At 45.2% G+C, this 26,414-nt stretch overlaps 1 protein-coding gene across 1 annotated transcript in view; it reads left to right on the top strand.

Annotated features, from left to right (window-relative positions):
• The first annotated feature begins 7,490 nt into the window (after positions 1–7,490).
• LOC126236062 (uncharacterized) overlaps positions 7,491–26,414 on the top strand; it is a 512,087-nt gene continuing 493,163 nt past the window's right edge. The window contains exon 1 of the mRNA XM_049945110.1: positions 7,491–7,630. The gene's annotated coding sequence lies outside the window, so the exon portion shown is untranslated. The remainder of the gene's footprint in view (positions 7,631–26,414) is intronic.

Raw genomic sequence — 26,414 nt, 5'->3', positions numbered from 1 at the left:
TTGTTATTACGAGGTTTACGAATTTTTCTGTTTCGAGCTTACATTAAATGAGAAAAGAATTTTGTGGATACATTAAATGGGAAACAAATTTTGTGTGGAGGTTAAATGTGAATGAATTCCTGTAGGGAGGTTATAAATGGGAACCAATTTTGTTGTGAGGTTACACAAAAATTAGAATCATTAACCAAATAATATTTATTCAATTTTAATTTTTCTGTGGGGAGGTTACAAGCCTGAATGGCGTGTACAGGTACAGCTGCCCATGCAGCAACAACACGATACCACAGTTCATCAAGAGTAGTGACTGGCGTATTGTGACGAGCCAGTTGCTCGGTCACCATTGACCAGACGTTTTCAATTGGTGAGAGATATGGAGAATGTGCTAGCAGGGACAGCAGTCGAACATTTTCTGTATCCAGAAAGGCCCATACAGGACCTGCAACATGCGGTCATGCATTATCCTGCTGAAATGTAGGGTTTCGCAGGGATCGAAGGAAGGGTAGAGCCACGGGTCGTAACACATCTGAAATGTAACGTCCACTGTTCAAAGTGCCGTCAATGCGATCAACAGGTGAGCGAGACGTGTAAACAATGGCACCCCATACCATCACGCCGGGTGACACGCCAGTATGGCGATAAGGAATACACGCTTCCAATGTGCGTTCACCGCGATGTCGCCAAACACGGAAGCGACCATCACGATGCTGTAAACAGAACCCGAATTCATCCGAAAAAATGACGTTTTGCGATTCGTGCACCCAGGTTCGTCGTTGAGTACACCATCACAGACGCTCCTGTCTGTGATGCAGCGTCAAGGGTAACCGCAGCCATGGTCTCCGAGCTGGTAGTCCATGCTGCTGCAAACGTCGTCGAACTGTTCGTGCAGATGGTCGTTGTCTTGCAAACGTCCCCATCTGTTGAGTCAGGGATCGAGACGTGGCTGCAGGATCCGTTACAGCCATGAGTATAAGATGCCTGTCATCTCGACTGCTAGTGATACGAGGCTGTTGGGATCCAGCCCGGCGTTCCGTATTACCCTCCTGAACCCACCGATTCCATATTCTGCTAACAGTCATTGGATCTCGACCAACGCGAGCAGCAATGTCGCGATACGATAAACCACAATCTCGAAAGGATACAATCCGACCTTTATCAAAGTCGGAAACGTGATTGTACACATTTCTCCTCCTTACGCGAGGCATCACAGCAACGTTTCACCAGGCAACTCTGGTCAACTGCTGCTTGTGTATGAGAAATCGTTTGTAAACTTTCCTCATGTCAGCACGTTGTAGGTGTCGCCACCGGCGCCAACCTTGTGTGAATGCTCTGAAAAGCTAATCATTTGCATATCACAGCATCTTCTTCCTGTCGATTGAATTTCGCGTCTGTAGCACGTCATCTTCGTGGTGTAGCAATTTTAATGGCCAGTAGTGTAATAATGCGTCCAGACATGAAGTCGCCAATTCAATTTAAGCTCATTCGTATCTGGATCGAGACAATACAATGAATTATAGCAATGAATATTAAATAGAGATCAATTAAGTTTACGGATTGGTAAAATATGTTTCATACAAACTCTCGGCGCTTGAGCATGCCATTTTCTGTTAAAGGTCCGTTCAAGTTGTGTTTGGTCGTTGCAACGATCAACAACAAACAATAAGAAAAAAAAAGTTGGTAGAGCAGTTGCCTACGAAAGGCAAAGTTCTCGGGTTCAAGTCTCGGTTCAGCACACAGTTTTGATCTGTTAACTTTTATATCAGCGTACACTCCACTGCAGAGTGAAAATTTCATTCTGAAAAGAGATATGTTCATATGTTGTTTTTGCTTCGGTGTGCAATAACGTATCTGCACGATAATGTAACTTCAATAAAAGGAAACATTTATAATCAATTATTTAGCTCACCGAAGTGTTGGGTGTAAATGTCTGTGTTAACATTTTTACAGTTTACAGTTTAAAAGATTGTAAGGTGATCTGTGATAAAAATAATTAACCGTTATCTGTTTAAAAGACAGTTTCATACAACACGTTATGATTACACTACACACAGATCATTCATTTACAATTACAGCACACACAGACAATATATACACTCATTTTCATTAATTAAGGATAACTGCAGATTGTGATGCCACACAACGTGGCAGTACACAAAACTGACGCAAATAGCATAGGCACATAGGGAACACACGCGACACAGATCTGTAAGTCCACGGTATTGGTGATAAGTTGAGAAAACCGTCCCGAAACACATGTGCTACAAAACGCCACTGTTTCCTGCACATGTACCCCGACATCAATATGGGTCATGTTCACCATGCACACGTACACAGGCCGCGCAACGGGTTGGCATACTCCGGATCAGGTGGTCGAGCAGCTGCTGGTGTATAGCCTCCCATTCTTGCACCGGCGCCTGTCGGAGCTCCTGAAGTGTCGTAGGGGTTAGAAGACGTGCTGAGATATGTCGACCGAGAGCATCCCAGACGTGCTCGATGGGGTTTACGTCTGGAGAACAAGCAGGCCACTCCATTCGCCTGATATCTTCTGTTTCAGGGTACTCCTCCACGATGGCAGCTCGGTGGGGCCATGTGTTATCATCCATCAGGAGGAAGGTGGGACCCACTGCTACCCTGAAAAGGCGTCATTCTGGTGCTAAATGACGTCACGATACACCTGACCTGTTACAGTTCCTCTGTCAAAGACATGCAGGGGTGTACGTGCACCAATCATAATCCCACCTCCATACAGGTCCCTTTGAAGGACATTGAGGGGTTGGTTTCTGGTTCCTCGTTCACGCCAGATGAAAACCCGGCGAGAATCACTGTTTAGACTATACTTGGACTCGTCCGTGAACATAACCTGGGACCACTGTTCCAATGACCATGTACTGTGATCTTGACACCAGGCTTTGCGGGATCTCCTGTGACCAGGTGTCAGTGGAATGCACCTTGCAGGTCTCTGGGTGAATAAACCATGTCTGTTCAGTCGCCTGTAGACTGTGTGTCTGGAGACAACTGTTCAAGTGGCTGAGGTAACGTCCCGAGCAAGGCTACCTGCAGTACTCCTTGGCCGTCTGCGGGTAATGATGGTGAGATGTCGGTCTTCTTTCTGTGTTGTACACTGTGGACACTGGACCAGCCTCCAATCGCCCTAGTATTCTACCCCTCATAACGTCATGAATATGTGTTCTTTGAGCCTTTTTCAACACACAGTCACCATTAGCACGTCTGAAAACGTCTGCACACCTACACGCTGCACTGTACTCTGACATGGAACAACACACCTCAGCGTATGTGGACTGCTGCCAGCGCCACTGTGCGACGACCGCAAGTCAAATGCACCCCATGGTCATACCCCGAGGTGATTAAACCCGCAAACCGTCCACCAGAGCGTTGCTTCACCATGTGTCAGTATTATCCTTAATTTATGAGCATGAGTGTATATATACAACATGTCACTAGAACGCCAAAATAAGTGAAAGATTAATCACTTAATTCGATGTTCTTAAAGGAAACAGACCCGACCAGAAAAAGAAGTTGAGAACTTTTAACATTGCAGCTCTTCAGCAATCGTGAATAATTTAATGATTATAAAGAATCTGCCTCGACTGCAAATAGAAACCGGATGTTGACCTAGGTTTCGGCTCGGATAACCACGCCTTCTTCGGAACAAACTAAAACTACAAACTGCCTAAAGAGGCATGGTCCAGCATTAATACAGAACGCCCAAAAGTGCAAAAGACTCGCATAAAATGTAAAATAAACGGTATGTGTGTACCATGTCAATAGCTGTACTTGGCTCAAACGTGAGAAGCGTGCTTCCTCACCCCAGCCAACGTTTGGTGGGCCGGGGCTCTTACACTTTTGGGCGTTCTGTATTAATGTTGGACCATGCCTCTTTAGGCAGTTTGTAGTTTTAGTTTGTTGCGAAAAAAGCGTGGTTGTTCGCGCCGAAACCTCGGTCAACACCCGGTTTCTATTTGCGGATTCTTTATAATCATTAGAAAAAGAAGTGACCAGAAAATGTTTCGTTTGATTTAATCCGTACACTGAGCCGGCCGTAGTGGCCGAGCAGTTTTAGGCGCTACAGCCTGGAACCGCGCGACCGCTACGGTCGCAGGTTCGAATCCTGCCTCGGGCAATGATGTGTGTGATGTCCTTAGGTTAGTTAGGTTTAAGTAGCTCTGAGTTCTAGGGGACTGATGACCTCCCATAGTGCTCAGAGCCATTTGAACGATTTGAACCATACACTGATCAGACCAAACATTATGACCGCCTATTTAATAAGCTGCTGCTTCGCCTTTAGGACGCAATACAGCAGTGATCCTGCGTGGCATCGGTTCGACAAGTCCTCAATGGTTTCCCGAAGGTACATATGTGGTACCAGATGTCTACGAACAGATCCCACAGTTCCCAAGTTTATGGGCTGGTGGTTTGCGGGTGCAGGGCTGACTCGCGATAGTGTCCCGGAATCTCTCCAGCATGTTCAGATCAGGCAAACTTGGTGGTCGAAACCTCAACGTGCGTCCACTGTCGCGCTCCTCAAACTACTATAGCACGATCCTGGTCTTGTGACACAGACGGTAGCCCGTCGGAGAAATCAGAGAGCACGAAGGGATGCAGGCGGTCCTCAGTAACGTTTGCGCAGCCCACAGCTGTCACGATGCTTTCGATTGTGCCAAGGAAGTACAAATGACTGTCCCCCAGCGCAGATCACTGCCTTGCCGGCCTGCGTCCGTGGCCCAGTACATGTTTCGAGCAGCTGTTCGCCCAGATGGCGGCTTATCCGGACAGGACCATCGACGAACTGTAACAACAAATATGATCCATCAGACCAGACGACACGTTTCCTTTGACTCAAAGTCTAGTCTCGGCGATCTCTAGCGCACTGCAGTCTTAAATGACGATGTTGTTGGGTCAACGCGGGAACGCGTAAGGCTCGTCTGCTGCGGAGCCCCACGTTCAACTCTGTGCGCTCAAAGACGTGCTCCGAAACACTTGCGCCGGCACCAGCGTTGTACTCTATCGTCAGCTCAGCAACAGGTAGACGCCTACCCTACTTTACAAAGCGAGCAAGCTTCCGACCTCCAGGATCTGTGGCGACGCGTGGACGTCCAACACTTAGTAGCCTACTCCTGGTTTCACCGTCCCTGAACCACTTTCCGTAGACGCTCATGACAGCAGTACACGAACAGCGCACCAGCTTGGTCGCTTCCGAGGTGCTCGCTCCCAGGCTTCGCGCCATAACAAACTTGCCTTTTATAGAAATCGTTTGCCGGCCGCGGTGGTCTAGCGGTTCTGGCGCTGCAGTCCGGAACCGCGGGACTGCTGCGGTCGCAGGTTCGAATCCTGCCTCGGGCATGGGTGTGTGTGATGTCCTTAGGTTAGTTAGGTTTAAGTAGTTCTAAGTTCTAGGGGACTTATGACCTAAGATGTTGAGTCCCATAGTGCTCAGAGCCATTTGAGCCATATAGAAATCGTTTGTGTCAGTTCATTTTCCCGTTTGGGCGAATTTGGCGTGGGCTGGGCGATACTTTTAGGTTAGAGGGTATAGGGGAAACACAGAAAGGGCTTCAGTATCAAAGGATGCAGGTCAAACACAACAAGAACGTAGATCGAGGAATCACCGGTATTACAGCTGTTAAGTGTCGTAGCTGTTTTGGGAAAGTATAAGGTCGTATTGTCATTAGAATAATATCCCCATTCGTGTAATACTTTCCTTGCCTCGTCACGTTCCCGCAGTGCCTCCAGGCGGAATTACGAGGGTCACTCCAAAAGAAATGCACACCTTTTTTTTTTAAATCCATCTTTTATTCTACGTGTTTGAAAGTTTTACAGTGTGTAGATACATCCTTTAGGAACAATATTTTCATTTCTCCACATAATTTACATCCCTCTCAACTGCCTTACGCCATCCTTGGAACCAGCGCCTGTATACCCGCACAGTAAAATTCTGGACCAACCTGTTGGAGCCACTGTTTGACAGCGTTCACAAGGGAGTCATCATCTTCAAACCTTGTTCCACGAAGAGAGTCTTTCAGTTTCCCAAAGAGGTGAGAGTCACATGGAGCCAGGTCAGGATTGTTAGGCCGGTGTTTCAGTGTTGTCCATCCGAGTTTTGTGATCGCTTCGATGGTTTTTTGACTGACGCGTGGCCGTGGATTGTCGTGCAACAGCAAAACATCCTGCTTTTGCCGATGTGGTCGAACACGACTCAGTCGAGCTTGAAGTTTTTTCAGTGTCGTCACATATGCATCAGAATTTATGGTGGTTCCACTTGGCATGATGTCCAGAAGCAAGAGTCCTTCGGAATCGAAAAACACCGCAGCCATAACTTTTCCAGCAGAAAGTGTGGTTTTGAATTTTTTTTCTTGAGTGAATTTGCATGATGCCACTCCATTGATTTCCTCTTCGTCTCTGGTGAAAAATGATGGAGCCGTGTTTCATCACCTGTCACAATTCTTCCAAGAAATTCATCTCTACCATTCTCGTACTGTTCCAAAAGTTCGATGCATACCGATTTTTCTTTTTTCTTTGTGAGTCACTGTCAACAACCTGGGACCCACCTGGCACAAACCTTTTTCAACACCAACACTTTTAGTATTCTGCAACCACTTCCTTCCCCCATCCCAAGGTAGCGTGACAATTCGTTCACTGTGAAGCGTCTGTCAGCACTCATCAATTCGTTAACTCTCTTCACACTGTCTGGAGTGTGTGCAGTACGAGGCCTGCCGCTGCGAGGACAATCCTCAATATTGCCGTGCCCGCTTTCGTCACGTAACGTGCTTGCTCACCGACTAACTGTACTGCTATCGACAGCAGCATCTCCATACACCTTTTTCAACCTCTTGTGGATGTTTCCCACTGTCTCGTTTTCAAAGCACAGGAATTCTATGACAGCACGTTGCTTCTGACGAATGTCAAGTGTAGCAGCCATCTTGAAGACATGCTGTGACGGCGCCAGTCACAGGTTGAACAAAGTTTGAAAACAAGCGGGAAGGATGTATCTACACACTGTAAAACTTCCACACATGCAGAATGAAAAATATATTTTTACAAAAATAGTCTGCATTTCTTTTGGAGTGACCCTCGTAAGTGTCGCAGTGGGCACTGGTGCAATGTGGTTGGCTAGTCGGACTAGATCTCCAGCTGAGGGTTATAGTAAGCATACGAAAAGACTGTCACATACGTAAGCCTGTGACAAGTCGGGAAGGTTAGCAAAATGGTTGATCCACTTCTTTGCACAGACCGGTCATTTGGATGGATTTGTCCACGAGCAGCTAGGCCGCTGTCGGGAAGTTTCGGCTTCAGCGTGTACGTGGCCCCGTTTTGCGTTGACCCCTCGGCTGGCTGGCTGGGGCACTGCCCTTCCACCTGATGGTGAGATGGCGCGGCACACAGTAGAGCGGTTATCTCGCTTGTGGGTTTCCGGCGCCGCTGATAGCAGCCAGGGGTCCGCCGTATGGTGCAATACCCTGCAGTCGGAAATTAAACCCGGACGGGCCGCCGCCAGTACCCACACTCTGGCTGACGGTAGTTTCAATACGGCTGAGCGAGCCGACGCGTGCGACTGATTCCGCGTTCCGGATTGAGCAGGATGTGTTTCAGATTTGTGCCCTCTTGACCTCGAATCGTAAGTTCCTTGTTTTAGCTGTAAAATACGAGTAGTTGCCGTTTGTAATTCTTGATTTCTTATTGGTTCCGTTTCTAAGTAATTTTATTAATTTCTTGAAAATACCATTTAGTATGTCGTTTCTTTTCCAACGAATGCTTTTTCGGAAAGTTAGAGGGTAACTTAGACCAGACCGTTTACATTAGAAATACATCAAGTAGATGTTTTCGCTGTCAACGCGAATCACCCAAAAATGCATGTTGTCAATGTCGTTCAACTCATCTCCATATTTCACTATTACATAAAGTGACTAAATACTGGTTCTACATCGATATTTGTCCTCTTCAAAAAACTGTGAAGTACAAGGCAGAGGCTAAGTTTTGTTGTACCTTACATTAAAGTCTCATCCCCTTCCTTCCACGAAAAGAGTGAAGAATTACTGTTTGTACAACTCAGAGCGAGCTGATATTCGAATGGTTTTTATCTTTTCTTGTTACACGGGAAATATGGGGTGTCCCAGGAGTAATGGTCATTATTTAGGTATATGATAGGAACCATCATTCTAAGTTAAAAAATCTGGTAAACATGGCCTCTAAAATGCATACCTTAAGAGCTACGAGTACTTGTTCATCTTCGATACTGTGAAACAAATCTCTTCTACAGCAACCTCTTTGCTTTCCATATTTTGAGACACGGTAGTAAGCACCAAAAAATAAATAAATGCCCAGTAAACACGGGGTCTAAAGTGCGTATGTTAAGATTCAACTGGTTCAAATCGGTCTGAGCACTATGGGACTCAACTGCTGATGTCATCAGTCCTCTAGAAATTAGAACTACTTAAACCTAACTAACCTAAGGACATCACACACATCCATACCCGAGGCAGGATTCGAACCTGCGACCGTAGCGGTCGCGCGGCTCCAGACTGTAGCGCCTAGAACCGCTCGGCCAGTCCGGCCGGCGCGTATGTTAAGAGCTATGAGCATGTGTTCATCATCTCTTCTACTGAAGACGTCCTGATAGCTCTTAACGTACGCACTTTAGAGCCCATGTTTGCAGGACATTTATTTATTTTTTGGTCTATAGTACCATCTCTCGAAGTATGGAAAGCAAAGAGCTTGCTGTAGGAGAATTGGTTCAAGTGGCTCTGAGCACTATGGGACTTAACATGTGAGGTCATCAGTCCCCTAGAATTTAGAACTACTTAAACCTAACCAACCGAAGAACATCACACACATCCATGCCCGAGGCAGGATTCGAACCTGCGACCGTAGCGGTCGCGCGGATCCAGACTGAAGCTGTAGAAGGGATGGTATCGAAGTAGAACAAGTACTCGTAGCTCTTAACGTATGCATTTCAAAGCCCATGTGTACTTGGAAATTTTTGTTTTTTGTTTTGTTTTGGCCAATACTACCACCTCCCAAACCATGGAAAGCAAGGATCTTACAGTAGAAGAGATTTGTTTCACAGTACTGAAGACGCACAAATGCTCATAACTCTTACGCTATGCATTTTAGAACTCACATTTACAAGACGTTTTTGCTTCAATCGTTCTTGTCGTATACCTAAATAGTGACCATTCCTCCTGGGATACCTTGTAGTTGAAAGGCTGTAGAATATTCGTAGTTTATGTCTTCAAATACGCTTCTTGAAGTTTTCGAAGCAAGTTTTCGCGACATGTAGGCGTTTTTCTATGAGTGTACGCCACCTAAAATTATTCGATATTTCCGCTACACTGTCTCGGTGGGCAAACCAGCCTATAGCTATTCGCGCCGCCCATCTTCGTCTGCGCTGTCACTCCGACTGTTTTGGTCCCACACACCCGAACATCATTCACGTAGTGTCTCTTATGCAATCTCTTTCTTAGACAAGCTGCTGTTTCCTCTTGCAGAGTGTGTTTTTCGTCTTCGTTTCGACTTGCGGGCTGTATAGGCAGCTAGCTTACAACTTTATAGATAGGACCCTGATTGTCAGGTTCGCGTTAGGTCTGTGATGTTCGCAAATTAATACATAAGTCGACTAATGCGGAATAAAGACTACGTTTATATTATTGATTCCTCAAAAGTCTGCCGTGACACTTTTTAAATTTTTTATGGTCATGTGCCACTACGATTCAGACAGCCCTACACGCAAAATATTAATCATGTTACTCAAGAAACGCGCCACAGCAGTGCCGCCTATTAGGTCTGTTGATAAAATACCGATATATTGATTTTTTCCAAAATACATGGACACGTATCGGCAAGATCATATTCACTGATATATCGATATCGAAATGGCAGTATTGAGTGCGATATTTTTGTTTTACATTACATTTTTTCGCAATTTTCTATAAGTATTTAAAACTGTTCTTGTGAAATTGTACTAGAACATAATTTTACTTGCCGTGTTTGAAGTAGTCTTACTACTTTTTGAGCTTTCATCACGTACAGTGTTTCTCTTTGACTGTGTCAAGCAAGTGCAGATGGCACAAATAAGAAGTCCGATTGCACTAGGGGGGGGGGGGGGGTGACATTGTGAATGGAATAACGAGACATCCGATGTGAAGAAGTAGCACACCAGTTGCGTTAAAAAATAATTTTTAACGCAAATAGTGTGCGATTTCTGCACACTTGCATTCTTCTAATACAGTTACTGAAACTGATGTACAAAAATCTAAATGACGAGGTTGGTGTTTGCGGTTGGCGGAGACGAGTGAGGGGAAATGCTGGCGTAATCGGCGCTCGGCGCTTGGCGCTCGGCGCTACCAACAGAAACTGCAACGTTTAACTTCACCACGCAAATTTGACACTAGGTCGCTGGCGATTTTCAGAAACGAAAAAACAGGGTAATCGACATGAAGTGTTCCAGACAAATCCGACATGTAATGAAACCAAACGATGGACCCATCGGACACCTTTTATTGCAGTTACCATTGTTAGCAAAGAGGTTATCGCCAAGCGTGAATGTGTATCGTTTTTCTTTCAATTCTTGCTCTAAGGGGGAAGAGCAGGCTGCTAGCTTATTGATGTACAGCATGTCTAATTACAAATTAATACTTGAGTGTACAGCTCTAAAACTGCCAATATATTTACAATGTGAGCCGATATTTTTTTTTGTTTTTGTTTTTGCTAGTCAGTGGATATTTTGCCGTCGATATACTGATAATTCTTTTAGGTATAACGAGGGCCGGTTATGTTACTTTATAAATATCGATATATCGCAGTCCCGATATTTTTAAAAATATCAACAGTTCTACCGCCTATTGGACGACGTCGTCTCACTTTCACGAATATTGCCACACAACACTCGCAGCATGCTGGCGAGCGCCAAAGGAGGCCCATTACTGAGATCAGAAACAAATGAACTCTCACGTTCCCACAACAGTATATAATTCAGGGACAGGCACACGCAGCCACATCATTCAATACATCGACACTAAACAGGGGTACTAGAGGTATACATACATCTCACAAATCGTAGTCTGAGTCTATGTGATCGTTTCACTACATACCGCTGCACGTTGTTGCTCCAAAATATTTGTATGACATGACACCAACTCTACTTGTGTCCTAAGTGCTATATTCAAAGGCTACCACGGCTTTACGTCTTTTGAGGAACGGCTTTGCATTATTCAACATAAACAGCCAGTTGTCGGATTTGGACTGGTGTAATATGGTGCCGAGATCTCAATGGATAGTACTGCAATTTTTATTCGATAAATCATTCCCATCATCTGCTAAAAGCCTGAGAATGAAATTATGAGAGCGTACTTAAAGGTAATGCCTCCGAATTTTTTATGTGAAAACTCGTAAAACTGTTTAGATGAAACAAACTTTATTAACATTCTACATCTTTATTCTTCTTGTCTACATATTTATTTCTGAACGTGGTCACCCTGTCGATAACATTTCTTCCAGCGAGAGACTAGTTTGTTGATACCTCTCTAGGCGCTTCAGTTCGGAACCGCGCGCCTGCTACGGTCGCAGGTTCGACGAATCCTGTCTCGGACACGGATGTGTCTGATATCCTTAGATTAGTTAGGTTTACATAGTTCTAAGTCTAGAGGACTGATCACCTCAGTCATAGTGCTTAGAGCCATTTGATTTTTTTTTGATACCTCTCAGTAGAATGTTTGATTTTGTTGACGCAGTCACAACCTCACCGCCAGTTGCGCGAACATATTCGCACTTTTTTATACTGAGAGAGAAGAAGACAACAGCAGCGGCAAAGAGCCGAAAAAGGAATAAACACTGCAATATAGTAGATGGTGGTTATGTCATAGATAGACCGAAGAAGACAATGACAGTGTGAGAGAAAGAGTGGGGCACAGTGACAGTGGAATCATTTTGACAGGGACAGAACAGTGCTAGGGAAATAGTGTAGGAGACAGTGTCATGGGTAGGGGGGGGGGGGCGAGGAATGAAGAAAGAGGTGCAGTGGAAGTCCTCGAGAAACAGTGATAATGAGAAACAGAGTCTACGGAAGTGACAACGAGGGAGAGAGAGATACACTACTGACCATTAAAATTGCTACACCACGAAGATGACGTGCTACAGATGCGAAATTTAACCGACAGGAAGAAGATGCTGTGATATGCAAATGATTAGCTTTTCAGAGCATTCACACAAGGTTGGCGCCGGTGGCGACAACTACAACGTGCTGACATGAGGAAAGTTTCCAACCGATTTCTCATACACAAAGAGCAGTTGACCGGCGGCCTGGTGAAACGTTGCTGTGATGCCTCGTGTAAGGAGGAGAAATGCGTACCATCACGTTTCCGACTTTGATAAAGGTCGGATTGTAGCCTATCGCGATTGCAGTTTATCGTATCGCGACATTGCTGCTCGCGTTGGTCGAGATCCAATGACTGTTAGCAGAATATGGAATCGGTGGGTTCAGGAGGGTAATACGGAACGCCGTGCTGGATCCCAACAGCCTCGTATCACTAGCAGTCGAGATGACAGGCATCTTATCCGCATGGCTGTAACGGATCGTGCAGCCACGTCTCGATCCCTGAGTCAACAGATGAGGACGTTTGCAAGAGAACAACCATCTGCATGAACAGTTCGGCGACGTTTGCAGCAGCATGGACTATCAGCTCGGAGACCAATGCTGCGGTTACCCTTGACGCTGCATCACAGACAGCAGCGCCTGCGATGGTGTACTCAACGACGAACCTGGGTGCACGAATGGCAAAACGTCATTTTTTCGGGTGAATCCAGTTTCTGTTTACAGCATCGTGATGGTCGCATCCGTGTCTGGCGACATCGCGGTGATCGCACATTGGAAGCGTGTATTCGTCATCGCCATACTGGCGGATCACCCGGCGTGATGGTATGGGGTGCCATTGGTTACACGTCTCGGTCACCTCTTGTTCGCATTGACGGCACTTTGAACAGTGGATGTTACATTTCAGATATGTTACGACCCGTGGCTCTACCCTTCATTCGATCCCTGCGAAACCCTACATTTCAGCAGGACAATGCACGACCGCATGTTACGGGTCCTGTACGGGTCTTTCTGGATACAGAAAATGTTCGACTGCTGCCCTGGCCAGCACATTCTCCAGACACGCCATTCAGGCTCTGTTTGACTCAATGCTCTGGCGTATGAAGGCCGTTATTACGGCCAGAGGTGGTTGTTCTGGGTACTGATTTCTCAGGATCTATGCACCCAAATTGCGTGAAAATGTAATTTCAGTTCTAGTATAATATATTTGTCCAATGAATACCCGTTTATCATCTGCATTTCTTCTTGGTGTAGTAATTTTAATGGCCAGTAGTGTAGTTACAGTGAGAAGAGAGAGAAATAGTGGAAAGAAATGAATGAGGTAGTTGAATTGACAGAGAGTAACCGGAGACAGTGACAGTCAGAGGAGACAGTGTTAGCAGGACAGAATGGAGGTAACTACGGCCGAGAGACAGGAGACAGTGGCAGTTTGATAGCCACAAAGAGGTGATGGCAAAGAGTTGAACTGAATGAGCGAGTGAGAATGGGCAAGTTCGAATGGATGGATGTGAGCAACTTACATCGATGAAACAGTGGATGTGAGAGAGCTTGTGTGAGTAAGGTGTGAGTTGCATGTTAAAAAGAGCGCGAATATATTCGCACGCCATACTTTTCGGAAAAAATTTTAAAGGTGCCGAGGCAGCTAGAATGAGGCAGCTAGTACCCTACTTTTCAGTCAGAGTCTTAAATTAAACAAGAACATACTCGCATTTTTGTGCTCCTATCGGAGCATTTTCCCGCTATATATTCCAATGTAGCACAGGACGCTTTTCTTCACACGATTTGCGTTATCGGTTTCTAAGTTTTGCCTTTCCTTAACGGTTAAATGTAGTTTCTGCCCTTGTGTCTGTAGCTATACCCCAAGTAGTACAGGGTGGTATTACTGTAAACGACAGGGACCGACGCTGTGCTTACAGGAGGGCCAGTACTTTTTTGAACGCTTCGGCCCATTAAGTTTACATTACACTAGAAGCTTTTATGTGAATTGTCTTCGTAATTCTGTTAGTAAATGGAATCGTACATCGCTCGAACACTCTATAGAGCTTCAGTCCACCTTTTATTGCAGACAGAGTTAAGGTATCCAGCATGAATTGAGAAGCCTGCACGTTACTCCTACTTAAAAAAGGCTAAAAGAACGGTTGTACGGAATTACAGAGCAAGAGCATATTCTAAACTCAAACTTTATGACGTTCCTGGAGGAAATGAAGCTGTTTCAAAGAGTCAGCTCGCACTGAGAAAAAGCAAATATTAAATGTGGGTGAATAGACAGATTCCGCCTTTCTAGATTTCCAAAAATGATTCGATGATATATTACTTTGTCCATTGATGACCAGTGTACTATCATACGGAGTATTTTCACTCATATGTTATTGGTCAAAGATATTTCTTACATTATGATGAGCGGCAAATATTGAACATAAACAATAGGAAATTCGGGCATATTCCAAGAGAGTGAAACAGGACCGCTAATATTCTCAATATACTCTACATGAATCCTCTATCATATACGGCCAGCAGTATTATGAGATTGTTCATTGGCGATCTATAGGAAAATGTTGGCGTTTGACGATCGTGAGAAAAGTTAGAATAACTTGGCAGAAATGTCCTCTTAGTGTGATGAATGATACCTCTCTGTAAATGTGAATAAATGAAAGGTGAAGCCCGTAGAAAAGGAAAATAACCCGACAGTATGCCATTAGCAGGTTAGTGGCGAACTTCTACAGCACGTCACATCTAGGTGTAATGCTAAGAAGTGATACGAGAAGGGACGATCACGTACGACCTGTAATAGATAAAACAAATGGAAGACTTAGATTTATTAGTTGGGTTCTTAGCAGGCACGGCAGACCTGAACAGGAAACCTTTTACAAGACGCCAGTGAGACGAGTTCTAGAATACTGTCTCGTAGAATCCTGAATTAAGAACCAGTTACGACAGTCGAGTCATCAACGAGAAGTATCAGTATACACTAAAAACTTTTGAGAACAGACGACAGTACGAACGGATTCAAAAGTCTGCCTCAAGAGAGAGTGTTCATATTTATATATGTGTAGAATGTTCCAGCAAACTCCAGTATTCCATAAACAAGTAAGTCCCTGGACCTTACAGAAATCACAGAGGTTAAACAATAAACAATCCCAGGAAGTGAGAATCGTATCGGTTACCCCACTCGTCGCCAGGCAGCAATTACAGCAGATACGTCACTGCAGACGACGGACAGCAAACGACAATATTGCTATGACGTTTGTAGTTCTTATCTATTGGGAGTGACAGAAAAATCGATCGAATCCAGAGACGCGCTGCTGTGGTCGTGGCAGGCTGGTATAGCCCATACGACATAGTGGCAGAGGTGCTTAGAGAATTTCAAATCGAGACTTTAGAGGTCTGTTATTTGAGGAAGACTGGGCGACAGTCCAGTTGTCTATTCGCGGTATCTCGCGGAAGCATCATGGGAGATTAGGGAGCGTTTTATCTCACTTAACCTCTCTGTTTCATAGCGTTTATACGGTAAAGATGGGTTTGCTGTTTGCATGGTTTAGAAATATTTATTTGCTTTAACTTTGCGACCGGATAGCCATCCTTCCACCACAGTCGTCAAACCCGTTGGGATGTAGTGACTGAATGTTACTATGAATTCAGAACAAACATCCACGGTAGCAAGAAACATAATTCTGCTTGAGTTCAATAAATGGGTGGCAGTTTACACTCTAGTTATTACTTATTAAACACTTGCTTGACAGGGCAGATCTAGAACAGAAAAATGGCAGCACAATAAGAAATGATCAATAGTATTTATTAATGTGTTGACAGAAAAAAATCACAACACCAAGAAGCAGTTGGTAGGCGTGTTTCTGCATCTGAAAGATGACATCTATTCAGATTTCATGCCAGTCGCATAAGAGCGGCGCTAGTAGCGCCACTATGAGGATGCAGGTCAGGTATGCTTTAAATGCACGCAGTAACGGTCGTAGACGTTAGTAACCTGTGAGATTGGACGTGGTGAGGTGATGTTAATCAAATGTGTATGAATTCTAAGGGACCAAATTGCTTAGGTCATCGGTCCCTAGACTTACCGCACGGCTCCTGAGTTGATGTTAGTCAAGAATGCCTTTAAGGCGACAAGGTCGCCATTATCAACACCTCATTGAGTCGTGTAATACAGCTACGAGGAGCTGGATGTTCCTTCTGCGATACTGCAGAAAGACTTGGCAGGAATGTAACCGCTATACATGATTGCTGGCAACAGTGATCACGGGAAAGTGCGGTGCCAAGACGACCGGAGTCCGGATGGGCATGTGACACTACCGAGAGGGAAGACCATCGTGTTCGGCGTATGGATCTGGCGCATCGTACTTCATCTGCAGCAGTAACTGAGCAGCAGCTGGCACGACAGTGACACAACGAATCGTTACATCTACATCTACATCTACACGGATACTCTGCAAATCACATTTAAGTGCCTGGCAGAGTGTTCATCGAGCCACCTTCACAATTCTCTATTATTCCAATCTCGTACAGCGCGCGAAAAGAACGAACACCTATATCTTTCCGAACGAGCTCTGATTTCCATTATTTTATCTTCGTGATCGTTCCTCCCTATGTAAGTCGGTGTCAACAAAATATTTTCTCATTCGGAGGAGAAAGTTGGTGATTGGAATTTCGTGAGAAGATTCCGTCGCAACGAAAGACGCCTTTCTTTTAATGATTTCCAGCCCAAAACCTGTATCATTTGTGTGACACTCTCTTCCATATTTCGCGATAGTACAAAACGTCAGTCCCGCCTGGTAAGGATCCCACACCGCGCAGCAGTATTCTAAAAGAGGACGGACAAGCGTAGTGTAGGCAGTCTCCTTAGTAGGTCTCTTACATTTTCTATGTGTCCTGCCAATAAAACGAAGCCTTTGCTTAGGCTTCCCCACAACATTTTCTATGAGTTCCTTCCAATTTAAGTTGTTCGTAATTGTAATACCTAGGTATTTAGTTGAATTTACGGATTTTAGATTAGACTGATTTATCGTGTAACCGAAGTTTAACGAGTTCCTTTTAGCACTCATGTGGATGACCTCACACTTTTCGTTATTTGGGGTCAACTGCCACTTTTCGCACCATTCAGATATCTTTTTTAAATCGTTTTGCTGTTTGTTTTGATCTTCTGATGACTTTATTAGTCGATAAACGACAGCGTCATCTGCAAACAACCGAAGACGGCTGCTCAGATTGTCTCCCAAATCATTTATATAGATAAGGAACAGCAAAGGGCCTATAACACAACCTTGGGGAACGCCTGAAATCACTTCTGTTTTACTCGATGACTTTCCTTCAATTACTACGAACTGTGACCTCTCTGACAGGAAATCGCAAATCCAGTCACATAACTGTGACGATATTCCATAAGCACGCAATTTTACTACGAGCCGCTTGTGTGGTACAGTGTCAAAAGCCTTCCATAAATCCAGGAATACGGAATCGATCTGAAATACCTTGTCAATAGCACTCAGCACTTCATGTGAATAAAGAGCTAGTTGTGTTTCACAGGAACGATGTTTTCTAAACCCATGTTGATTGTGTGTCAATAGACCGTTTCCTTCTAGGTTATTCATAATGTTCGAACACAATATATGTTCTAAAATCCTGCTGCATATCGACGTTAACGATATGGGCCTGTAATTTAGTGGATTACTCCCACTACCTTTCTTGAATATTGGTGTGACCTGTGCAACTTTCCAGTCTTTGGTACGGATCTTTCGTCGAGCGAACTATTGTATATGATTGTTAAGTATGGAGCTAATGCATCAGCACACTCCGAAAGGAATCTAATTGGTATACAGTCTGGACCAGAAGACTTGCTTTTATTAAGTGATTTGGGTTGCTTCACTACTCCGAGGATATTTACTTCGACGTTACTCATGTTGGCAGCTGTTCTCGATTCGAATTGTGGAATATTTACTTCGTCTTCTTTTGTGAAGGCATTTCGGAAGGCTTTGTTTAGTAAATCTGCTTTGGCACTTACGACCAGAATCTCTTTGGATTTTCTGCCAGGTTCGAGACAAAGTTTCGTTGTGGAAGCTATTATAGGCGTCTCGCATTGATCTTCGCGCTAAGTTTCGAGCTTCTGTAAAGGATCGCCGATCTTGGGGATTTTGCTTCTGTTTAAATTTGGCATGTTTGTTTCGTTGTTTCTGTAACAGTGTTCTAGCCCGTTTTGTTTACCAAGGAGGATCAGCTCCGTCGTTTGTTAATTTATTTGGTATTAATCTCTCAATTACTGCTGATACTATTTCTTTGAATTTAAGCTACATCTGGTCTACACTTATATTATTAATTTGGAATGAGTGGAGATTGTCTCTCAGGAAGACGTCAAGTGAACTTTTATCTTCTTTTTAGAATAGGTATATTTTTCGTTTATTTTTCGAGGATTTGGGGATTACAATATTAAATCGCGCTACGACAACCCTGTGTCCACTAATCCCTGAATCGGCTTTGATGCTCGTTATTAACTCAGGATTATTTGTTGCTTAGAGGTCAAGTGTGTTTTCACAACCGTTTACTATTCGCGTGGTCTCATGAACTAACTGCTCGAACTAATTTTCAGAGAATGCGTTTAGCAGAATTTCGGATGATATTTTATGCCTACCTCCGGAATTAAACATGTATTTTCGCCAACATGTAGAGGGTAAATTAAAGTCTTCACCAACTATTATCGTATGATTCGGGTACGTGTTTGAAATCAAACTCAAGTTTTCTTTAAACCTTTCAGCAACTGTATCATCTGAACTGGGAGGTCGGTAAAAGAATCCAATTATTATTTTATTCCGGTTGCCAACAATGACCTCTGCCCATACTAACTCACAGGAAGTATCTACTTCAATTTCACGACAAGTTAAACTACTTCTAACAGCAACAAACACGTCACCGCCAACCGTGTTTAGCCTATCTTTTCGGAAAACCGTTAGGTTCTTCGCAAAAATTTCGGCTGAGCTTATATCCGGCTTTAGCCAGCTTTCAGTGCCTATAACGATTTGAGCATCAGTGCTTTCTATGAGCGCTTGGGATCTCTGGTACTTTCCCAACACAGCTACGACAAATTACAACTATTATACCAATGGTTCCGGTACCTATGTTCTTCCTGTGTTCAGCCTCCACCCTTTGTGACTGAAGCCCATCTTGTGTTTTCTCGAGACCCTCTAACTTAAAAAACCGCCCAGTCCACGCCACACAGCCCCTGCTACCCTTGTAGCCGCCTCCTGTGTATAGTGGACACCTGACCTATTCAGCGGGATCCGAAACCCAACCACCCTTTGGCGCAAGTCGAGGAATCTGCAGCCTACACGGTCGCAGAACCGTCTGAGCCTTTGATTCAGACCCTCCACTCGGCTCTGTACCAGAGGTCCACAATCGGTCCTTTCGACTATGCTGCAAATGGTCAGCTCTGCTTTCATCTTGCAAGCAAGACTGGCAGCCTTTACCACTTCTGTTAGCCGCTCGAAACCAGAGATAATCTCTTCTGATCCAAAGCGACACACATCATTGGTACCGACATGAGCAACCACCTGCAGTTGGCTGCACCCTGTGCTCTTCATGGCATCCGGGAGGACCCTTTTCACATTTGGAAAGACTCCACCCGGTATGCACATGGAGTGCACATTGGTTTTCTTACCCTCCTTGTCATCCAAGTCCCTAAGGGGCCCCATACCGCGCCTAGCGATTGCCCGGATCTTGCAGGCTGAGTGATTTCCTCTGAAACGGGACAGGCGACAGCATCCGGCTCAGCAACAGTGTCAGCCACAGACAGCACCTGGAACCTGTTTGTCAGACAAACCGGGGAGGCCTTACGTGCGGCCGCCTGGGAAATCTTTCGCCGCCTGCTTCGCATCGGGGCGACCTCCCATTCCACCACAGGTGAGGGGTCGGCCTCAGTGCGAGCAGTAGCTGGGTTGGCCACCGGTGAGGACCGATCGGAGGACTCTGACGCGCTGGACATCCGTTGGATCCCCACGGCCGGCCCACCAACAGTGGTGCCCATCCTCTGCAGCCTCAAGCTGTGTAACCGAAGCCATCACAGCCTGAAGCTGAGAGCGAAGTGTCACCAACTCGGCTCGCATCCGCACACAACCATCGGAGTCCCTGTCCATACCAAAGACCGTGGAAAACTAAACTGTGCAGATAAACGGACTATCGGTACGTGATGCGCAACTGTACTCTAGACCCTGACGGAAACGCACGAACTGTGTCTAGTGTTACGTAAATATTCGAAAACCTAACTACCGAAGCACTCAGGTGAAACTAAATAATTTGCCCCTGATAAGGAACTTGTAATATGTCACAAAATCGGTTTACTTTCTGACGCAAACGAAAACGCGTGAACTGTGGCTATTAGATTTTAAATTTGCGCACAGAAACTCAAGAAACTAAACTATTAAAGCATACAGATGATATAATAAAACTCGCTCCTGCTTAGGAACTCGTAAATGTCACAAAAGCGGTTTACTTATCTGTTGCTGCGTCTGTCGCGGTCGGCTACAACTGCCTGACTGTTACAAATCGGTTACTTCAAGGACAGCTCCGAGACAGATGCACTTTAGTGTGCATTCCACTGACCTCAAAAAACCGCCGTTTGCGACTTCAGTGGTGTCAAGAGAGACCTCACTGGAGGGCAGGATGGCGGTTTGTTGTGTTTTGTGATGAAGGCTGGTTCTACCTCAGTGCTGGTGACGGCCATGTTTTGATTAGTAGCAGACCAGTTGAGGGCCTGCGACCGAACTGTCTGCGTGCTAGACACACCGGACCTACACCTGTAGTTATGGTGTGGGTGTGATTAAGTATGACAGCAGGAGCGCTCTCGTGGTTATCCCACGCATCTTGACTGCAAATTTGTGCGTCGGTGTGGTAATTCGACCTGTTGTGGTGCCACTCACGAACAGCATCCCAGGGCCTGTTTTCCAGCAGTATACGCTCACCCTCATACCGCTGTTGCAACCCTACATGCTCTGCAGAGTGTCGACATGTTGTCTTGGCCTGGTCGATCACCAGATAGTCTCCGGTGGGTCACATACGGGACACCATCGGACGAAAACTCCAGTGTCATCCACAAACAGCATTAACCGTCTCTATACTGAGCAACTAACAGCAACAGACAAGGAATTCCATCCCATAAACTGACAGCCGGCACCTGTACAACACAAAGCGTGAACTTCTGCGTGCTTGCATCAAACATTCTGGCGGTTACTTTGGTTATTAATGTACCAGAATTTCAAATTCGCAATGGCTTATCTCGCTCTTACATCAACCTCTGGTCTTGCAATGTTAATCACTTAAATATGTTACCTAGACGAATATTTTCCCGAAACTTCATTACTCTACGTTAATAATTTTATGCTGTTGCGGTCTTTTCCGTCAGTTTATTAACGTGATTTAACTACGTGAGCGAATATGCATCCTCTCATCGCAGTCGTCAGTTACCCTGTTGGGATGCTGTAACAGAATGTTAGTGTTTATTCAGTCCACACATTTACGGTAGCACAGACATTTCCGGTAGCAGGAAACGTATTTCTACTAGAGTTCAATAAAATGGGTAGGAATTTATACGCTAGTTATTACTTATTAAACGCTTGCTTGACAGGATGGGGCTAGAACAGAAATGTAGCAACACAATAAGAAATGACCAAAAAATTTTGTACATGGCTGGAGCGGCAACATTATGATTAAATCTTCTTGAATAAATAATAAACAGCCATTCAGTTACGAAATGGAAGGTTTATTTAAGGGGTTTAAATAAACCTTCTGTTTTGCAACTGACAGATTGTTTACTGTTTCTTCAAGAACAAATAAAGATTAGCATTTATTTACTGTTGTCTCCTGAGTGGAACTTGCACAGCTGTGCTCCATAGCGTAAGTGCAGGAAATATTGGCCCTGTCTGTACTAGGTGATCTGTAGCAGGAATTGTTGGCGTTGCAAGAACTGAACTGAGAAACTGTCCGTGGCGTGTCAACTTTTCTGCTTGTTGGCGGAAGGTTCTCTATCTCTGGTAGTAGGCGGAATAAAAGTAGTCCCCGATTGACAGCTCTCCCTCTAGTGACCGGCAACATTATCAGCAAACAAATTCGACTCGCGATGGACGTGGTGCGGATATTGCCAGCGCCGTCTGGAGACTGCTGCACGAACCTGAGTCAAACGCCAAGGGAGTGGCTGTTCCTATGTGGTGGCAGCCTCTCACAGTAGTGCTGTGTACCTCTTGAACCAAATACATAACATTTCCTAAGAAGCGAAAGTTATGGGCGCAATCTGACTGTGAATCACATTAAGTTTGTTCTCTGTGCTTTTGTACCTTACCAGTTTGTGCAGCGCAGCATTTGCCTAAGCTAGCGTGAGGAGCTGTCTAAAAATCACCCTTAGTCCGGCTATTGCAAAGGACCAAAGGTCCCTAATCAACCGTGTGGACTTGACCCCGGATACCTGCCTGGCATGCTAGCGCGCTAGACTATACAAGCAGGTCAGTTTTGCTTCACTTAATATGACTACATAATGGAACAGAAAACTCCGAACATTACTTCAACAACACTGCACCCAGCACTGTACAGTGGCTTTTGGAGTATATGTACAATATTTTGCCTCTCATCAAAAACACACACACTGCTGCTGAATACTGGCAGTATACTAGCCCACGACAGGGAATTGAATCTAGAACATTTCTTGCGCCCTACCGCACTATTAAGTGTTTGATCCTTTTGTATGTTGCTTAATTAGAGTATATTCTTAGGGTGACCCTCATTTTATGTAATACTAGCTGACAAATACGGCATTGCCTGGGTATTCATTTTGCCAATTTTCTATTAGAAATTAAAAAAAGACGTAAAAAATTGTTAACGCTTTTGCGGCCACTTATTGACAAACTGCCTGTTGGCTTCTGTCTTGGTTTCTTCGGCCGACGTTCGTCTGCTGATTTTTCTGACGTTTCGCCAGCTCGAGTGGCTGGCATTGTCAAAGTTTCACCCTCCATTGCTGGTGGTGGAGTGGAGCTGACCCTCTTCTTCTTCTTCTTCTTTTTTTTCCTCCAGAGGTGGAGCCCCTCCGCGCCCACACCGGCATGACGGCCAACTCAAATGGTCTACTGCCTTCTCTGCGTAAGGGTTAGTTTTCACTAAAGTGAGGTGTCGCAGGATGTGGGTACTGCGATGTTTGCGTATTTCCGGTTAAGGTTAACCATTAATACGCATTCATCTGGAGATAGATTGGGTCGAAGTCAAACGAAGGGCAGAGGAACAAAATGCCAAGGCAAGAGCCAAGGGAGAAAAACCTCTGCGATAGTTAGGTCGAGTGGTAAGAGCCGTAGCGGATGGCTTGGTGCCTGCGGCAGGTCATGCAAGGGTAGGCTTTGTTGGTAGTGGGTATCATGCCTGTCGATACCTTTGACATTGTGCGGTGGTGTTGAGGTCTCGTTCAGCGTCAGCAACCTGCAACAGTTAGGTTTATCATCGTTTTTGTGTCCGATAGGTCATATATCGGATGCACAGTGTAGGGTGATGTTAGTGAACTGTTTGTGCGTCAGTGGGCGAGCTCGTCGGTGTCCCTGCTGTGGCCTGTTGGTCAGCTCTAACAGCAACTGGTAATTACCAGTCAGTGTTGCTGATATGTAGGGTCTTGCCGACGTTTGTCGCTTGTTGGTGTATATTAGTTTACCATAGGTGGCTATGCCCTAGCTAGTAGTGTCTTTGGTCGCTTGTGCTTCCACCTATGGTTGTGATCGTAGTTTCCCAGAGTGAGGATGAAAGGATTGTTCGAGTGTCTCGAGTCGTGTTTTTTGAATACTTCCTTGAGGGTTTCAAGGCGGTATTCTTGGTGAAGATCCACGGTGCGTGTGTAGCGTGGAGCGTTGCTAATGATATTTAGCACTTCGTTCTGTATGATCTGCAGGCGGCGCAGACGTGTAGGAGCTGCGTAAGCTCGCGGCCACAGACTATATGTACCTGCAGCACCAACGTCCGAGGGCTTCTCCGCGGTCATTTCCGGTGCGGCTCTCCTCTTGCTACCTGCAACGGTCGTTTTCTGCAGCACGAGAAGCCAGGATCAGTTTACCTTGAGGCTTACTTCTTTCTTGTTGAAGCTGTTTTCGTGTTTGTGTATTTCTGTAGCTTCTCTGAATAAGCGCGTGTGATAGTTCTTCTCCACAGCCAGAACTTCCGTGTCGGCGAATTTTACTACATGGTCGGCTTCACACAGTGAGTGCTCTGCCACGGCCGATTTCACATACAATGCCGCTTATGTTCTGTGATTGATCGTCCAGTCAGTCCGACAATCTTTTCCGCATCCGCATCTGCCGTATATTCCCTTTTATCCTTTGCCGATCTCAGAAACTCTTTGATCTTCTTTGTTCGTTTGTAAAGAGTCTTTATGCTGTGTTTGCGCAAAATACGACCGATTCTGTCCGTCACTCTGGGAATGTATGGCTGAAAGACCGTAACCGACATTTCTTTCTCTGATGTGTCACTTCGCCGAGTGTTTGACTCTGATATACTTCTAACATAAATTGTGGAGTACCCATTGCTCCTCAGAACAGATTCCAAGTATCGTATTTCACGTCTGAGGTGCTGCGACTCACATATTCGTCTTGCTCGCATTACGACCGTATTAATCGTGCCTCTTTTCTGACTCGGGTGGTGATTTCATAGTTTGTGCAGGTATCGGTCCATGTGTGTCGATTTTCCATACACGCTGTGTCCCAGGTTTTCACCATTCCTTGTGACTAGCACATCTAGAAGTAGTAGTTTTTGCCCTTTTCTACTTCCATGGTAAATTTTATGTTGGTATGGACGCTGTCCGAGTGTGTGTTGGGAAGTCACGGAGCTGTTCCTCACCATGGTTCCACACAATGAAGGTAGCATCGACGTATCTGTACCATATCTTAGGTTTACAAGGTGGCGAGCCCAGTTCCTGGGCTTCGAAATGTTCTATGAAGAATTTGGCCATCACTGGACTAAGAGGACGCCTTCCAGCTGTTCGTAGAAATCGCCGCTCCATGCGAAATAGCTCGTGGTGAGACATGCATGAAAGAGCCTTGTGATGTCTTGGGGGAAAATGGAACCGATGTGCTCCAGAGAGTCACTGAGTGGCACTTTGGTAATCAAAGAAACAACATCAAAGCTGACCAGGAAGTCGTTTGGTGCAAGTTTCAATTTCTTCAGCTTCTCGATGAAATGTCCTGAGTCCTTTATGTATGTGCCAGCTTTTTCCACGTGCGGCTGGAGCAGAGAGGCCGTTTTGGCAGTTCATATGTCCGTGAGGCAGCAGCGCTAACAGTCGGTCTCATTGGAACGTTATTCTTATGGATCTTAGGTAATCCATACAGCCAAGGTGGTAGGGCTTCCGAGTTACGCAGGTTCCTCTGTATGTCCGCCGGCAGAGAAGACGGCTTGTTTAACCGATTCGTATTCCGCGAGATACGCTGCGTCGGATCTGCGCTTAGTTTCCGACGCGTCGTCGGATCTAATAGGTACCGGATCTTCTGCTCATAATCTTCGGTCTTCATTAAGACCGTCGCATTTTCCTTATCGGAAGGAAGTACCAATATACTCTTGTCGGCATTAAGATTCTAATAGCTTGTACCTCTTATTTCTTCAGGTTGGAAGTTGGTGGTTTTGCTCGGTGCAGTACCTGGTTGTTGCACTGCGTATTTCGTCTGCTCTTTCGCAAGGAAGGGGTACGAATGGCCGCTTCGGTATTAGCAATGATGTCCTCCATACGTACAGTTCTAGGGATGACAGCAAAATTTCCTCCTTTTTGAAGAACCGGTCAGTTGTCGTTCAGTGAGGTTCATCACTGTGCGTGACATGTCGGCAATCGCCTTGTCAGTCTGCTTCCGGTATTTTTCAAACTTTTTCTTCTGTCGCTCAGTACAGCGCTCGAGTTCGTTCTGCATGATTCTGTGAGTGATGCTGTCGATCTTGTCCCACTCGTCTCGATGGATTCGGCTACTTAGTTGATAGAAAATGTCCAAAAGTTCCTCACCCGTTGTTGCTAAGTATCTCCGTGTTATATGAATTCGCTCACGAAGAAAGGCGCGTTCCATTCTGTCGTACATACGATGTGCTTGAGCGACGGTGAATAGGGTCTTGCCGGCGAAACGACAGAAAAATCACCAGACAAACGTCGGCCGAAGAACTCGAGACAGAAGCCAACTGGCAGTTTGTCAAAAAATGAACTATCGAAAAAAATTTCTTTTCCATGTATTCGTGGAAACATCTTCGAAATTATGGTACAGTCACACAGAGAAATACGCACCTGTACAAATATATAAGTACAATATTCAGATTAAGAAAC

The sequence above is a fragment of the Schistocerca nitens genome, chromosome 2, assembly GCF_023898315.1.
Source record: "Schistocerca nitens isolate TAMUIC-IGC-003100 chromosome 2, iqSchNite1.1, whole genome shotgun sequence".
In the NCBI taxonomy this organism is placed as follows: domain Eukaryota; kingdom Metazoa; phylum Arthropoda; class Insecta; order Orthoptera; family Acrididae; genus Schistocerca; species Schistocerca nitens.
Note: the sequence above shows the minus strand (reverse complement) of the source record. Positions and strands in the feature narration are given on the sequence as shown.